Source organism: Solanum verrucosum, unplaced genomic scaffold, assembly GCF_900185275.1.
Source record: "Solanum verrucosum unplaced genomic scaffold, falcon-dt-bn FXZP01000004.1, whole genome shotgun sequence".
Taxonomy (NCBI): Eukaryota; Viridiplantae; Streptophyta; class Magnoliopsida; order Solanales; family Solanaceae; genus Solanum; species Solanum verrucosum.
In genome coordinates this window covers 381,651-397,175 of record NW_026020212.1, presented here as the reverse complement: position 1 = coordinate 397,175, position 15,525 = coordinate 381,651, and the positions used below count along the sequence as shown (strand labels likewise).

Below are 15,525 nucleotides of genomic sequence, written 5' to 3'. Positions count from 1 at the left end.
AGGCGGACCACCAAATAATGATCGTAAGAAGGAATTCAAAGAAGGAAGATGCAAGAGAAGTAAAGTCACTTGTAGTAAATGTGTACGTGGTACACCCAAGCATAACAAGAAGACTTGCCTCAAATTTACAGATGAAGCTTAACAGTAGTCTGTTGTTTTTATTTTATTTTTACTTAAAACATTATGTAGTTGAAACTTTTAATTTTATGTCGGTAGGATGAATCGTATTATTGGTGTATGGAATGATATAAACATTCATGTTTGCGAGTTTTTGATATTAACTTATCTTTTTATGCACAAATCTATTTACGTAAATGGTTATGACATAATTGTAAATTTTAATAGAAAACTATGATTTAATTTCTATAATATTGGTGTAGTATTCAAGAGTTATTATCTATAATATGATATTGGTGTAATTATTGTTGTAAGGTTGGTGTGTACGTAATCCTATCCTTATGTTATATACTATCAAAATTGCGGAATCTAATGCATACTGCATTACCCTTGCTACCTTCCATATGGATGTTAGTACAAATCATTATCAATCAATTTGGTCAATACAATATTGTTAACTTGCTTTGTGTCATTTGCTTGTTGAGTCCTTTTTGAGAAATGGAAGTCGATTATATCATCTTTTACAAGTCAAAATACATTTAGAAGGTCCTATACGGTAGGAACTGCTCTCTAATAGAAAAGGAAGGAACGATCAATTGCCCAAAGGTGGGTTGGATTTAGAGTACGATACTGTTGAAAGAAATTGGATCAAAGATTTTAATTGGTTTACGATTTGGATTCTTTGAAGTATCTTAATCTTTCTTACGTAAACCTTTTGATTCTTAGTCTATATGATCTCTAGCACTGTTCCAGCATCTATTGAGCAGCTTTCACGTTTGAAAATTTTAAAGGTAAAAGATAACAATAGTGAAATCCAGATGAACATAATTCAGAGAGAGAATAAGAACAAAGAAGAATGAAGAAGAAAAGGAAGAGAGAAGTTTTAAATTTTTCAAAAAAATAAAACAGCATAGGAAGTAATAATTTCTTGGAAAATTGAAGAGGTGGAAAGATAAAAAAATATTTTAAAAACTTAGTAATAACCATTAATTGGTGAGATAAATTTAATACATGATAATCATTCCCCAAAAATAGGCACAGAATCCCCAAAAAATGATATACTAAAATCGAAAATAAATAATAATTAAAAACGAAAATTAATTAAATATGTTATGTCTGTAATTTAGAAACTTCATTTGTAATTAAATATAAGTATGTGTATATATTGTTAATTAAAGTCTTAAATAGTAAACTTTTGTAATTTTCACACCAAATAATAACAACAATCTTTCAAAGCTAAGTTCATGACAACATAAAGGCCCTTTTATATAGAATAAAATATTATATATATATATATATATTCAGTGTCCTCAAACTATACTATATGCATCTTCTACAATATTAATAAATGTTGTAATGAAAAATTTGGTAACATATACTTGGAAAAATTGTTGGGATCAGCTCTCCGTTTATATATATTAGTTTAGAGTATGTGCTTTGTACATGTATATCTCCTTAATTAGTAAAAAAAAAAAATTATATAAATTTTAGTATATTCAAGTCATTAACAAAAGTAATATGTTTTTTTATGCTCTGATGAATAAAATTAGAACTTATATTCTTTTTCCTTATGAATTTTATTTTGAATAATTGAGATTAGGGTTCTTTTTATAAGAATAAGAGAGAGGTATTGAAAACATCCTAAACTTGGTGCAAATTATTAGTTTCATCCCCGAACTATTGACAGCCTTAAAAGACACCTCTTTACTTTACTAACTGAACTCAAATACACCTCCGATCTTGCAACATGAGTAAATACACCCCTAAATTCTCATCAAGTTTAGGAGTGTTTTGAACCCTTCTCACGATTTTTATTAAGAGTTGCATGCTCCTACAAGAGTTTGGGACCATTTGTTATGTCATGTGGCAGATCGATCGATGGTGTACAGTAAAATCTCACTAAATTAGTCTAGGTGGAACCATGAAATATTATTATTTTGTAGATGTATTATTTAATCGGTAAATTAGAGTATTTATTAATTTAAAGAGTATTTGAGATTCAATGAAGGTCAATTTTGATTACATCAAAATCATGGTATCTTACTAATTTATGTCTCATTTTTATTGAATTCACATTAAAAAAATTATTTTACACAAAGTACAATAAATACATCAAAAATTGTGTATTACTAAATTATGCAATAAATACATCAAAAATTGTATCTTACTAAATTATGTATCATATTTATTGAATTCACACATTAAAAATTTATTTTACATAAAATACAATGTATATTGTATGATTCATTATAATTAGGGGTGTACAAAACCGAACCAAACCGCAAACCAAGTCAAACCGAAAAAAAAACCCGACTAGTGGTTGGTTTGACTTGGTTTGGTGTTGGAAAAAAACCCGACTATATTTGGGTTGGTTTGATTTTAACTAAAAAAAACCAACCCGACATTATATCTATAATTTTAAAATTTTATTTTATACATAAAAATATTTACTTTGATATAATTTTAAAATATTTCTTTTACTTTTTCATAGTTTTTATCTTTTAATATATTATTTCAAGTTTGAAACTTAGAATTTTGAATGGTTCCATAAAGATTATAGTCCATAAATGTTGATGATTATAATAAAACTTAAATCAAAATCAAACTAATATCAATGCAAAAATAAAATCAATTTAACACTAAGAATGACAATAATATTGAATATTTGTTCTTTGGTTTTACATTAGTTTAGACAATTAAAGTACATAATCTAATTTTAATTTCCTTTAATATTTAGTCATGTAACTAATACTTATTAAACTTATTTTAGCATGATTTAGTACTTTTAAATTATGATCATTTTCGTTATGACTTGTTAATTTGCAATATTTGTTTTACATGATTTTATTATTATTATTATTATTATTTGGATATTTTAGTGTCATTAATCATACCATTGATTGTGTTGTATTCTTAAAAAACACCTTATATAGTTGTATTTTGGTAGGACTGAAGAAATATTTGAAGTACAAGTAAATTATATGTTTGTATGAATACTTTAGCAGAAAAACCCGAAAAAACCCGAAAACCCAAAAAATCCAAAAAAACTCGAGGTTGAAAAACCCGAGTTTTATTGGTTTGGTTTGGTTTATAGATTTAAAAATTCGACACAAATGGTTTGGTTTGATATTTGAAAAACCCGAATCAACCCGATCATGTACACCCCTAATTGTAATATATTTGTTTACCCTTGGAACCAGTTACATGTCAGGAACACTTATCACATCTAGAACTCACAATTTTATGGTGCAGTTCGAAAAGACAAACTAGAAGTTTTGGATGCAATAAGAAAAGTTAAAGATTAACTTCAACTAGATTTAAATTTTAACAAAAATCAAAACACAATAGAATCATATTTCACTAAATTGTCTTCGATATAGTTATACTTTTAAAGAATTATTAGTAATTTATAATACTAATGGGGCCATATATTTATAAAGGAGTCTTCTGAAAATATATTATCTTATCGAAGTGAGTGATTTTTTCTATCGTCCCAAGTCGGTATCGGAGGAAAATATTATCTTAGAGAGATTATTAATTTATCGAGTATTAATTTAGTGAGGTTTTAATGTATCTAAATTTCGTTAGTCAAGTATAGGGATATTTTTAAAGCTTTCAATAATTCGGAAATGAAACTAATAATTTGCACAAAATTTAGAAATGTTTTCAATACTTCTCTCTAAGAATAATTTGAAAAAAAAGAAGCAGAAAAAGAGAAACAACTAAAAAATTAAAGTGGATAAGGATTTAATTTCACGGGGCATGAGTTTCATTAATATAATTCTAAGTTGTTTGTGTTAAAAATAGACAGAGACCACAATTGATAAGTTTATGAATATAGTTAAAGAACTAAAATCGATAAGTATATATTAAAAAAACCATTTTAGACCTACTCCTATAAATAAAAGACAATTTATAACATTTTCTCTACAATTCTACTCTTGCTATTTTGCTTCAATAAAATTGTTACATCAGTCTCATTTCATGTTTTCTTAAATATAATTCATTGCTATTTCCACAAGAAGAGGAAGAAAACTTAAAAAAATAATAAGATCCACAATCTGCGGACATAATTTGACTTTGATTAGTACCAAATGTTATCTCTAAAATTGCATTAATCATGTTCAAATTCTGAAATTGTTTGTTTTAATTTTTCGAGAACGATTTCTCTAGTTGTAGCTTAAGCAAGTAATCATGTTCATATTCAAAATATCTGATTTTCTAATACCCTAATCCTCTTATTCAAAGATGACTTTATTTTTTTAATCATGTTCATTAATTAAAGAAAGGAATTTAGTCATGCAACATTTTTAATTATGTCCTTAATTATCTCATATTTGAAAGAGGAATCGTTATACTTGTGAAGATATGACACATGGGCCAAACTCAACCTCAAAAGCTAGCTCATGAGGAGAGGTTTGTCCAAGTCCATATAAGGAGATCAAATTCACATCCCTCTACCGATGTGGGACTTCTTAACACTCCCCCGCACGCCCAGACCTCAACTAGAGCGTGAACACTTCTAAATGGGGGCCCAACATCGGTGAACAACAAATTGGGATGGGCCCGACTCTGATACCATGTGAAGATATGACACCTGGGCCTAACTCAACCTCAAAAGCTAGCTCATGAGGGGAGATTTCTCCAAGTCCATATAAGGAGACCAATTCTCATCCCTCTACCGATGTGGACTTCTTAACACTATACTAAAATATTTTGGTATAACACATTTCCCAAAGATGCCACTACAAAATTAAGGTTAACAACCTTAATTTTAAGGGGTCGTTTGATACTGGAATTAATAATATAAGGATTAGTAACGGAGGGATTAATAGTACAAGATTAGTAATGCAGGATTAATTTTTATCAAGTATTTGCTTAATTGTTTCCTACCTCATCTTGTCTTTGGATTAAAACTCTATAAAAAATTTCTTTCCAATTATATCCTTGATTTATTATGTAATTGGGTCAAGGTAGATAATCGTCGGACAATATTATTTTTTTATGTTCTTTCTAACTAGCTAGGAGGAGAACAATTTGTAACATCCGACAATTTAAAATGAATATGAAGAAGCTTGAAATTGGAAGTAGTCATTTTTGGAAAAATTCAGAATCTGGAAAATTTGACTAAGTGTGGAAATCAGTGAGTTTTTGGCCAACTTTGAGTAGTCGTAACTCCTATCTCATGATGATTTAGGAGTAGTTCCAGTTATGGTTGTGAAGCTTGTGGAACGATCTTTCCAACGCCACCAAGTTTGCTCGATTCCGAGTTCGTATGAGCGAGTTATGCCCTTTGAAAGTTGGGCAGTTGGCAGGGAGTCCGTCCGGTAATTTAAGGGCATTTTGGTCTTTTCACAAATCATTTCTTTTCAGGTTATATTGTTGTGTTAGGCTGTTTGTGGATCATTTTTGTTCCATTTTAAAAGAGAGAAAGTTAGGGTTCTTGAGAGTGAAGAAGAAGAGAAGAAGAGAAGAAGAGGAGAAGAAGAGGAGAAAGAGGAGATCAACAAGTTTCCGTCGTGGAATTTCGTCGGGGGTGATCCCTATCAAGGTATGTGAGTTCTTTAGTGTGGGTTGATCATTTCCCCGACACACCAAGCTCATTTTATGATTTGAGAAAAGATTGGATTTGTTGTTGTAGTTGTTGAAGTTGTTAGTTGTTGTTGATGTTGTTAGTTGTGTTGTGGAAGTTATTGTTGGTTGTGGGACATGATTTGGTTGTGTTCTTGAGCTGAAATCTATTTTATATTGAGGGATTTTATGATCCTTAGTGTTGGTTGGTTCATACCCCCACACACCAGCTCGTTTTTAATTCCAAGAAAAGATTTATTTTGGTTGTTGAAGTTGTTGGTTGTGTTGTTGAAGTTCTTGCTGATTTGGGACAGAATTTGGTTGTGTTTTTGAGTGGAATCCACTGTATGTTGAGGGGTTTATGACCCCAAGTGTTTGGGAAAAGAACCTTTGAAGTTAAGAGGGTTTAGAGTTGGCAACATGAAGGAGAAAAGTCGGGCAGCTTGCCTGAAGCAAGTCTGCGTCACAGATTTGTTCCCTCTGTGAACAGAATCTGCTCTGCGCCGCGGACTCCACTGTTTTCAGAATTTAATTTTGTAGTTCTTCTGAAGTTTAGCTGTCCTAAATTATTCCTAATCATCATGGGGTCCTTCCAAACACAAGGTACGTGAGTTCCTCACACTTAAGCAGGAGTCCTTGAGTGTTCATGAGTACAGTTTGAAGTTTACACAATTATCCCGCTATGCTCCGGAGATGGTTGCGGACATGAGGAATAGAATGAGCTTGTTTGTTACTAGGCTGTCTCGGTTGTCGAACAAGGAAGGTAGGGCTGCAATGCTTATCGGGGACATGGACATATCAAGGTTGATGGTTTATGTGCAGCAGGTTGAGGAAGAGAAGCTGAGGGACAGAGAAGAGTTCAAAAATAAGAGAGCTAAGATCGGGAACGAGTCCGGGCAGCAGAGAGGTAATTCAAACCGTTCCTCCTTTCAGCAAAGGCAAAAGGGACCTGCTCCATCGTCTGCTAGAGCACCTGCACCCAGATACGGAGGTGAATTTAATGGCCAGAATTTGAAGTACTTCAGGGCTAGACCAGCCCAATCTTCGGGTAGTGTGGCGCAATGGAGTAGTAAGCCTCCTGCCTGCACCAAGTATGGTAGGAACCACTCAGGTATTTGTCGAGAGGGCTCCATTGGTTGTTTCAGGTGTGGTCATAATGGACATTTCATGCGAGAGTGTCCAAAGAATAGGCAGGGTAATGGGGGCAATAAAGCACAGTCTTCTTCAGTTGTTCCACCAGACAGGACGGCGCCTAGAGGAGCTACTTCTAGTACAGGAGGAGGAGCAAATCGCATTTATGCTATCACCAGTCGCCATGAGCAAGAGAATTCTCCGAATGTTGTCACTGGTATGATCAAGGTCTTCGCTTTTGATGTGTATGCTTTGCTAGATCCAGGAGCAAGTTTATCTTTTGTAACTCCTTATGTTGCAAATAAGTTTGAGGTTCTTCCTGAAGGACTTTGTGAACCCTTTTGTGTTTCTACACCTATTGGGGAGTCTATTCTAGCGGAAAGAGTTTATCGTGATTGTCCTGTTTCTATCAATCACAAGAGCACCATGGTTGATTTGGTTGAGTTAGACATGGTAGATTTTGATGTCATTCTAGGTATGGATTGGCTTCATGCTTGTTATGCATCGATAGATTGTAGAACTCGAGCAGTCAAGTTTCAGTTTTCGAATGAGCCAGTCATAGAGTGGAGTAGCAGTTCAACAGTGCCTAAGGGTCATTTTATTTCGTACCTTAAGGAAAGAAAGTTAGTTTCGAAGGGTTGTATCTATCACTTAGTCCGAGTTCATGACTCTAGTGTTGAGATACCTCATTTCCAGTCAGTTCCTATAGTAAGAGAGTTTCCAGAAGTTTTTCCTGATGATCTACTCGAAATTCCTCCTGAGAGAGAAATAGATTTCGGCATAGATCTCATTCCAGATACTCGTCCTATCTCTATTCCGCCATATAGAATGGCACCAGCAGAGTTGAAAGAATTGAAACAGCAGTTGAAAGATCTCCTAGAAAAGGGTTTCATTCGACCGAGTGTCTCACCTTGGGGTGTTCCGGTTTTGTTTGTGAGAAAGAAAGATGGTTCCCTTAGAATGTGTATAGATTACCGCCAGTTGAACAAGGTTACCATCAAGAACAAGTACCCTCTTCCGAGGATTGATGATCTTTTCGATCAGCTTCAGGGTGCCACTTGTTTTTCAAAGATTGACCTCCGATCAGGCTATCATCAGTTAAGGGTAAGGAAATGTGATATCCCAAAGACAGCTTTCAGAACCAGGTATGGTCATTATGAGTTTTTGGTCATGTCCTTTGGTTTGACCAATGCGCCGGCAACTTTCATGGATCTGATGAATAGAGTCTTCAAACTTTATTTAGATATGTTTGTTATTGTCTTTATTGATGATATACTAGTCTATTCAAGGAATGAAGTAGATCATGCTAGTCATCTCAGAACAGTTCTTCAGACTTTGAAAGACAAGGAGTTGTATGCCAAGTTCTCTAAGTGTGAGTTTTGGCTTAAGTCTGTGGCGTTCCTAGGCCACATTGTGTCCGGTGATGGAATTAAAGTTGATACTCGGAAAATTGAGGCAGTGCAGAATTGGCCTAGACCCACATCTCCAACTGAAATTAGGAGTTTCTTGGGTTTAGCTAGCTATTATAGAAGGTTTGTTGAAGAGTTCTCGACTATTTCATCTCCTTTGACCAAGTTGACTCAGAAGACAGTGAAATTTCAATGGTCTGAAGCTTGTGAGAAAAGCTTTCAGGAATTGAAAAAGAGATTGACTACAGCTCCAGTTTTGACGCTACCAGAAGGTACTCAAGGTTTTGTGGTGTATTGTGATGCATCTAGAGTTGGTTTGGGTTGTGTCTTAATGCAGAACGGCAAAGTTATAACTTATGCCTCCAGACAGTTGAAGGTTCATGAGAAGAACTACCCAACTCATGACTTAGAGCTAGCTGCTGTAGTATTTGCTTTGAAGATATGGCGTTATTACTTGTATGGTGTGCATGTCGACATATTCACTGATCACAAAAGCCTTTAATATGTGCTTACTCAGAGAGAGCTTAATCTCAGACAGAGGAGGTGGTTAGAGTTCCTCAAGGATTATGACCTGAGTATTCTTTACCACCCAGGTAAGACTAATGTTGTTGCTGATTCTTTGAGCAGGTTGTCTATGGGTAGCACCGCCCATATTGAAGAAGGAAGGAGAGAGTTAGCAAAAGATGTGCACAGACTGGCATGCCTGGGAGTCAGATTTACAGATTCCGCAGAAGGAGGAATAGCGGTGGCGAATGGGGCCGAGTCGTCATTAATGTCAGAAGTGAAAGAGAAGCAAGATCAAGATCCCATTTTGCTTGAGTTGAAGGCAAATGTTCAGAAGCAAAGAGTATTAGCTTTTGAAAAAGGGGGGAGATGGTGCATTGAGATATCAAGGTAGATTGTGTGTACCTATGATAGATAGACTCCAAGAGAAGATTATGGAGGAAGCTCACAGATCCAGATATTCTATTCATCCGGGTTCCACCAAGATGTATCGTGATTTGCGTGAAGTTTATTGGTGGAATGGCATGAAGAAGGTCATTGCTAAGTTTGTTGCTAAGTGTCCAAATTGCCAACAAGTGAAAGTTGAACACCAAAGGCCCGGTGGTTTGGCTCAGAGGATAGAACTTCCAGAGTGGAAATGGGAGATGATCAATATGGATTTCATCACAGGGTTGCCAAGGTCTCTTAGACAGCATGATTCTATTTGGGTAATTGTCGATCGAATGACAAAGTCAGCTCATTTTCTACCGGTAAAGACTACCAAGACAACAGAAGATTATGCCAAGTTGTATGTTCAAGAGATAGTGAGACTTCATGGAGTCCCAATCTCTGTTATTTCAGATAGAGGTGCATAGTTTACTGCACAGTTCTGGAAATCTTTTCAGAAGGGCTTGGGTTCAAAAGTGAACTTAAGTACTGCCTTTCACCCTCAGACTGATGGGCAAGCAGAGCGCACAATTCAGACCTTAGAGGATATGTTGAGGGCTTGTGTAATCGATTTCAAAGGAAGTTGGGATGATCACCTACCTCTCATTGAGTTTGCCTACAACAACAGCTATCACTCTAGCATCCAGATGGCTCCATATGAAGCTCTCTATGGGAGAAGATGTAGATCTCCTATTGGATGGTTTGAAGTTGGTGAAGCACAGTTGATAGGACCAGATTTAGTTCACCAAGCTATGGAGAAGGTGAAAGTGATTCAAGAGAGGTTGAAAACGGCACAGAGTCGTCAGAAATCCTACACTGATGTCAGGAGAAGGGCGTTAGAATTTGAAGTAGATGATTGGGTGTATTTAAAAGTTTCGCCCATGAAAGGGGTTATGAGGTTTGGTAAGAAGGGTAAACTTAGTCCCCGGTATATTGGACCTTACCGCATACCCAAGAGGATTGACAATGTTGCTTATGAGTTGGAGTTACCACAGGAACTAGCAGCGGTTCATCCGGTATTTCACATCTCCATGTTGAAGAAGTGAATAGGCAGTATCAAGATCAAGGATAACTTATCTTATGAGGAGATTCCTGTTTAAATTTTAGATCGGCAAGTTCGTAGGTTGAGAACAAAGGATGTAGCCTCAGTCAAGGTCCTTTGGAAGAACCAATTTGTTGAGGAAGCAACTTGGGAGGCCGAAGAGGACATGAAGAAGAGATATCCACATCTCTTTGAATCCGGAGGAAATGCAAATCAAGGTATTAATTTCCTTCTTAGTGCTCTTTAAATTATAGTGGGCATGTTGTTGTTGCATGATTGCTTGTTGGGTGTTTGAATTGATGTTACACCCTTAGCCTTGTAAGAGTAACCTCATTCGAGGAAGAATGTTCCCAAGGGGGAGATATTGTAACATCCGACAATTTAAAATGAATATGAAGAAGCTTGAAATTGGAAGTAGTCATTTTTGGAAAAATTCAGAATCTGGAAAATTTGACCAAGTGTGGAAATCAGTGAGTTTTTGGCCAACTTTGAGTAGTCGTAACTCCTATCTCAGGATGATTTAGGAGTAGCTCCAGTTATGGTTGTGAAGCTTGTGGAACGATCTTTCCAACGCCACCAAGTTTGCTCGATTCCGAGTTCGTATGAGCGAGTTATGCCCTTTGAAAGTTGGGCAATTGGCAGGGAGTCCGTCCGGTAATTAAAGGGCATTTTGGTCTTTTCACAAATCATTTCTTTTGAGGTTATATTGTTGTGTTAGGCTGTTTGTGGATCATTTTTGTTCCATTTTAAAAGAGAGAAAGTTAGGGTTCTTGAGAGTGAAGAAGAAGAGAAGAAGAGAAGAAGAGGAGAAGAAGAGGAGAAAGAGGAGATCAACAAGTTTCCGTCGTGGAATTTCGTCGGGGGTGATCCCTATCAAGGTATGTGAGTTCTTTAGTGTGGGTTGATCATTTCCCCGACACACCAAGCTCATTTTATGATTTGAGAAAAGATTGGATTTGTTGTTGTAGTTGTTGAAGTTGTTAGTTGTTGTTGATGTTGTTAGTTGTGTTGTGGAAGTTATTGTTGGTTGTGGGACATGATTTGGTTGTGTTCTTGAGCTGAAATCTATTTTATATTGAGGGATTTTATGATCCTTAGTGTTGGTTGGTTCATACCCCCACACACCAGCTCGTTTTTAATTCCAAGAAAAGATTTATTTTGGTTGTTGAAGTTGTTGGTTGTGTTGTTGAAGTTCTTGCTGATTTGGGACAGAATTTGGTTGTGTTTTTGAGTGGAATCCACTGTATGTTGAGGGGTTTATGACCCCAAGTGTTTGGGAAAAGAACCTTTGAAGTTAAGAGGGTTTAGAGTTGGCAACATGAAGGAGAAAAGTCGGGCAGCTTGCCTGAAGCAAGTCTGCGTCACAGATTTGTTCCCTCTGTGAACAGAATCTGCTCTGCGCCGCGGACTCCACTGTTTTCAGAATTTAATTTTGTAATTCTTCTGAAGTTTAGCTGTCCTAAATTATTCCTAATCATCATGGGGTCCTTCCAAACACAAATTATTACCCTTGAATTCATAATCCAATTCAAGGAGAGTTAGTTCCAAGTCAAGTAAAGTTAGTGAAGTGATGTTAAGAGTTAAGTTTAGAAGTGAAGTAAGTCAAAGCAAGTGTTTAAAGTTGTTCAAGAGTCTTTAGTGAATGTTTTAGCTTCATTTTTTTCGACTCGAGTTTCAAGTCAAGTCAAAAGTATTGAGTTTCAAGTCAAGTCAAAAGTTAAGAGTTTCATGTTAAGTTAAGAGTTTCACATCAAGCCAAGAGTTCAAGTAAAGTAAAGAGTTTAAAGTTGGGTTCATTTCTCAAAGTAATTAGGGAACTATGTATTCCCAAAGAAGTTTTAAAGAAATGTTTTTACATTTAAACAAGGTTGGAAACTGAGATTTCCAAAAGAGCCTTCGGGCTAGTTTTTGAGTAATTATCTCATATCAGCAGGAATAAATATGTTTTAAAAACATAAGAGCTAGTACATTTTTGGGAGTAGTATCGAGCACCGAATTGGGGGAGCGTTCAAAGAACCCACAGCCCCCATAGAACCATGTTAGCCACCATGGGTAGAAAAGGATCATACTTTTTAGATGAATCCTTTTCAGATTAGACTAGTGGATCCATTAGGCAGTTCAGGTCTTATACCTTTGGCCGGGTATAAGATGCTCTGGCAGCGTGAGGTCGATCGCTGTATCATCACTATAGCTCTTATGTGATGGTTGTCGGTTAGAGAAACTCCCACAGCAGTTATTGTATTTTTATACACAGAAATTATTGTATTTTATATACATCAGTTCAATTGTATTTCTATATACATCTCAGGCTTATTGTATCCTTGTATACACACAGAGTTTATAAGCATGTTTTAAACAGTCTTTCTTTATATCGCACTTGTTTTAAATTGCCTTATATTGAAAGAAGTCAGTCAGGTTGAGTTGAGTTGAGCAAGGTAAACTTTTCAGTTTCTTCCAAATTTCCTTCTAGCCTATGTTGCTTAGTTTTCCAGCTCGCATACTCGTACATTCCATGTACTGATGCCAGTTGGCCTGCATCTTATGATGATGCAGATACAGGTACCCCAGATCAGCATCCTGCACATCGTTGATCCAGCTGAGCACTCCAGAGTCAGTGGTGAGCCTCCTTGCATTCCGGAGGACTCAATTATTTTGTGTTCTTAGTTTTTGTTTTATTAGGATGTTGCGGGGTCTGTCCCAACATCCATCTCAATATTTTAGAGGCTTCATAGACAGACAGTCAGTCAGTTAGTTTTGAGTCTCTCATCTATATATATATGTAAATATTCTATTTTGAGATTCGAGTTGCCTTTATGGCCATATTTTATAAGTTAAGTTGTTTTGTAATATTGTATTGCATTGAGTTATTCTATTGGGTTAGGTTTCCGCTGAGTTAAGAAAGCCAGGCCAAGGGTTCGCTTGGGGCCAGAAATGGTCTCCGGGTGCCGGTCCCGCCCAGGGTGTAGGCTCGGGGCGTGACACAATTTTATTGTCGTGTTTGCTATTTCTTCACTTAAATTATTTGAGGATAAATAATTGTCTTAATAAATTGATCACTCACAAAATGTCAATTTTCAATTTTAAAAAGATAAAACATCTACTTTAAAAATTGAAAAGACGATAAACAATAGTAAAATTGAATAAATCATCTACATTTACACATAAAATTGCAAGTTGTAGTTTTGATATGTATGCAATTTTATAAATTGTTCAAAATACAAATAATTAGAAAACCACACAAATATAAATAATACATTCAATTAAGATCACAAATGTCATGTGGTGATATGTTTGTCTTTTTGATTAGTAAATGTTAAACAACCCACGTTTCAAATATTGTATTGATTTGTACTGGATTTATTTAGTAACAAACAACTCTCTAAATAATTTGTAATCTAATTTATTTAAATAAATTTACTAGTAGAAATATAAAATATAAAATCAAGAAAATAAATGTCTAAAGTAATAGGGACCATGAAGTATTTATACTTATACAAATACAGAAGTTGCCGCTTCAACAAGAGTTCTTAAGATTTGTCGTTATAAGTATTCATGAACTGGAGTTAATTAGCACATGGCCACCTTTAAATGCTTGAGCTAATCAGTGTCTTAAAGTGGCTGGATAATATCATGTGTGAGTTTAAAATCTTAGAAATACCACAATTTTGTCTTAACTTTACAATATTTACACTACTAAAAAGTTCAAATCTATGAGATACTTTCTATGATGTGTGATTTAGGAGTAGTATTACAAAATAGTGGGGGTGAGGGCAAGGAGATAGAAATCAATTTACAACTAACGCTTTCGCTTCTCTTTGTGATGATGTCTTCCGCATTAGATATGTGCCCCTAACAATCTCTATGTAAAATTATCATGTTCAAAATCCTGATGTGTATTAAAGTATTAATCTTACAATGTTCTCTACAGAGACGTCAATTACTCATGGGTTTCTTTTAATTCAACTGATAATAGACTTGTTGTACTTCATAGAAGCATTATCATGTCCTAACCCCATGGACATACAATCACTTTCCAGCTTCTTAACTTTTTTTCTAACAAAAACAGGAAACAATACTATTTATTCAAACATTATATTTATCAAAACAATACAAATACGTAAATTGGACACACTAACATAACTAGGGGTACGTACATCCAATTTTAGTAAATTGGACGTCCTTATTCAAACAACACACAACACTGTTAACATAATTGATAGTAAAACACTCTTAGAAATCATTTACAGGTGAAATAGCAGAAGCAAGCAATTCCAAAGCCATTTCTGTGACAAGCTCCAAAACGAGCATCCTCTTGTTGCTTGCATTGACGGCTACAATTGCCTGTGTTAATACACATCCCTGACCATGTCTGGCTACGCCTTTGGCATACTTTTGCCTCTCCAACTTGCATCTCTGCATAATAGAAGAGTTAACATGAGTTTATACTAGAATCAGGGGCGGAGCTAAGCAAGGGTTCAATTTTATACTGTGCAAATTGCTGTATAAAATACTAGTATAGTGGTGAAGGGCGTTTAAAATGTTGATTTAGGGAAAAAGTATGATATTCTAGTTATTTTTTAATCCCCGTGTATACTATAGACTAAAATTTCTTTATCCTGACGTAGAAAAATAATAAAGTGATGATATGCCATAACTAGTTAACATTGTACTATATTACAACATATAAGTTCTTCATACTGTCAGAGTATATAACTTAACGTTATCAACTAGAAATATGGTAACAATTAAAAGTCAATCTTTCGACACACTTGCAAAATGGAAGGTAAGAAGCTCACCATTGGATGCAATGAGGAGGAAGCAAAACAAGAGGGCTAGAATGAGTTTCGTATTCATGATGATGGATTTAATTAGAAAAGTTAATGTGTAAGTTTGTTGTATGAATTGTAGTGAAGAGGTATTACTAGCTAGCTATTTATAGTGAAAGATTTCCACCTATTCAAAGAATGTTACATTTGGGGCTAATTTTGTCCATACAATTTTGTTCAAAAGGAAATATATAATAGTATAAAATATTATTATCCTGAATTTGAGATTAAATTTAATCTATGGATCAAAGATCACAAGACAAGAAGATTTACTTGTTGATTTTCTTTTATATAGAAAAGAAATGCTCTAAATTTTGTAAAAGGGTAAATCTAAATAGAAGAACTACACCATGAGAAAAACTTCTTTTTGTCATATCTGCTTTAAAAAAAAAAAAAAAAAAAAATATCATCTAAAGAAATGAATGATCTTTAGCGATTTTTGTTGTTTACACTCTGTTTGGATCATTGTTACCCATTGTTTCATAATGTATTGTATTGT

At 34.9% G+C, this 15,525-nt stretch overlaps 1 protein-coding gene across 1 annotated transcript in view; it reads right to left on the bottom strand.

The window, feature by feature from the left end:
- LOC125830567 (defensin-like protein 1) overlaps nt 1-15,120 on the bottom strand; it is a 36,916-nt gene extending 21,796 nt beyond the window's left edge. Inside the window, exon 1 of the transcript XR_007443148.1 lies at nt 14,997-15,120. The gene's annotated coding sequence lies outside the window, so the exon portion shown is untranslated. The remainder of the gene's footprint in view (nt 1-14,996) is intronic.
- Between the last annotated feature and the right edge of the window lie 405 nt (nt 15,121-15,525).